The sequence below is a fragment of the Montipora foliosa genome, chromosome 5, assembly GCF_036669935.1.
Source record: "Montipora foliosa isolate CH-2021 chromosome 5, ASM3666993v2, whole genome shotgun sequence".
Lineage (NCBI taxonomy): Eukaryota > Metazoa > Cnidaria > Anthozoa > Scleractinia > Acroporidae > Montipora > Montipora foliosa.
In genome coordinates this window covers 42,241,763-42,244,262 of record NC_090873.1, presented here as the reverse complement: position 1 = coordinate 42,244,262, position 2,500 = coordinate 42,241,763, and the positions used below count along the sequence as shown (strand labels likewise).

The 2,500-nt window shown below is 36.6% G+C and overlaps 1 protein-coding gene and 1 long non-coding RNA gene across 3 annotated transcripts in view; one reads left to right on the top strand and one right to left on the bottom strand.

The window, feature by feature from the left end:
- The window catches only part of LOC138004258 (uncharacterized), a 50,953-nt gene that overhangs the window by 24,402 nt on the left and 24,051 nt on the right, over positions 1-2,500 (bottom strand). The gene's annotated exons all lie outside the window — the stretch shown is intronic.
- Positions 1-2,500, top strand: part of LOC138004259 (uncharacterized) — a 4,164-nt gene that overhangs the window by 1,639 nt on the left and 25 nt on the right. For both annotated transcript variants that reach the window (XR_011123778.1, XR_011123777.1), the window contains exons 2-5: positions 279-383; positions 1,240-1,349; positions 2,001-2,080; positions 2,424-2,500. The exon at positions 2,424-2,500 is cut by the window's right edge and continues 25 nt beyond it. This is a non-coding gene — a long non-coding RNA (uncharacterized lncRNA). The remainder of the gene's footprint in view (positions 1-278; positions 384-1,239; positions 1,350-2,000; positions 2,081-2,423) is intronic.

Sequence of the window (2,500 nt, the reverse complement as noted above, 5' to 3'; positions counted from 1 at the left end):
GGGAACATTACAAACTTTCCGGTAACATCTTACTAAACCCGAGATAACACAGTCATAATAATAATCGTGATACATAATATAAAGACCAGAATTGACTATTTTTTGATATTGCTTTCCAAGACTAAGTAAGCAAGTTAAAATTAAAAAAATAAAAATGTTAAAACTATATGAATAAATTAATTTCCATGCATATCTCTACTGTCATGCATATCTCTAAGTCTTTGAGACCCTTTTATATTTTGTCAATGAATCACAAGACAGAAACTCTCATTTCATAGGGTATCATTCCAGATTCTTGGAGCTCCAACTGAAAAAAGTCTGTCTCCGATGTTTGTGGTACAACCAGCAGCTTCTGTGATCCAGAGTGCAGGGAATAGGAACAGGTGCAGTAACACAGCATTTCTGATAATTATATAAACAGGAGCTAATCATCGAAACCTTTGCATACCAATTAACAACGAAACTTTGTAAATCTCCGCAAGAGTCTTGACAGCAGTGTGGAACAGTCAACAGTATCAAAGGTGGCTGACAGATCCAATAAAAGCAATTGCCAGTTTTCACTGTCACACCATCATTAAAACCATTCAACAAAAAAAGTCAAGAATCAAAGAGAAAAAATAAAAGATGAATATTCAAACAGTCTCGATAAGGTTCAGGTCTGCGATGTTTCATGCGGGAGATACAAATTGTATAATCAAAGAAATGTCCTACTCAAATTTATAAGGCTTTGTATGGAGACGCCACGTTTGTGTCCCTCCGAGGAGCACAAATAAGGCAGCCGGAAGTTAACAAAAACATATGTCATTGAGTTTGTCAGAGCGAAGGGCTAACGCTCGAAACGTCAGCTTTTAGAATCTCTGTACGGTGGCCATTTTACATTATCAATTCCGTTGATAAAACCAAATTTTTGTATACTACTTCCCCACCGACGTAGCACCACAGTTTCTTTAGAAACTACCCCCTTCAAAGACTGTTCAGATTGCAAAGTCTCAGTGGACAACTCACTTTTTTAACCTGTATGTGATAGCATTCTCAGCCACAATTTTAATATCACGTCATGCAAAAGCTAAGAAATTCAATGTTGCTTTATCACAAGATGAAAAACCCTATCAAACTAAAAATTTGTGAAAAGATAAAGGTCTTCAGGCATTCAAATACATGTAACTAACTAAACTAAAATCTCAAAAGGATTCATAATTCCTTATTTTTTAATTTTAATGACGTCACATGAAAACCAAGAATATTATGGACTTATTGCCGTCAAAAGCACTCAAGATGTCGTCTTGAACTTTGGCCAAGGCAGCCTCAATGGAGCAGACTGAAACATCTCAACCAAATGGTGATTCATGGTAAGGTGCGTCACACTTACCGTGGACACCTAACAAAGTTTTTTTTACAAATTTTCTGGCAAAAAGGGTGTTCAAATTTGATTGACAGTCATGCATCCTTGCAAAGTTTGTATGGTTGTACAATGTTAGTTGAACACCGTTGCACCGGTTTTTGAGTTGACGTATTTACATGTAGTTGTCAAATGTGAAAGTTTGTTGGGTGGCCACGGTAAGGCGCATTGCACTGTAAGTTTAAGGAAACCAATGTCACCAACACATGTATTTGCACAACCTGGTTATGTGTGTGGTTTGCGCAAAGCCATAGATTTCAAGCTGCTTAGGCGAAAGTCATCTGACCTCGTCACAAAAAAGCTTAAAAAGTAAGAAAGGTTATGATTTACAGATCTCAAAATCATTTTTTGAGGTCAAGAATCACCACATGTGATGTGAGGTCAACAAGCAAGAAAATTCTGAGTTGTAAGGGAAAAAAGTCATTCTGATCCAGTACAGTGTTACTAATTCTCTTTACTAATGAAAATAATTGCCCCTGCAGGAGAGGTCAAAACCGAGGAGGGAATTATTAATAAAAAATATTGGTAGATATCGTGTAGGGGAAAGCAATCTTGATTTGCTCAACCAAGCGTGCAAGGTGGTATCGGTATTGCTTAACAGGGCACGCAAGGTCAAGGATCAGTATTGTTCACCAAGTTTGTAAGGTGTTCGAAGGTCTACATGAAGAATAGCGATTGCAGGTGAGTATAATTTTCGAAAATTTACAGCTATTCCTTTTTCTTTGAAAATCAAAGCTTACAGTATCTGACAGAAAATCATATTGCCTGGATGAGAAATCGATTTTTCAGGTACAAATAAATGGGGGTGACAGTTTGTCTGACAAATGAAAACAGAAATAGAGGCAACAGACGGCCACAAACTGCTAGACGCAACCTCTCAAAGCAAAAGCATAGTCTCAGTATCAACATTTTCAAACAATCTTCGATCACTATATTTTTTACAACAGTTATTCACAGATAATAATAATAATCAGCGACCCGAATATAATAAGCAAGTTTTGTTCCTATTTTATGGTATTTCAAGGTACCGTGGAAAGAACCATATGGATAAAATAGATGACGACAAAAGATGACGATGAAATGTTGCCTTCTAGTCATTAA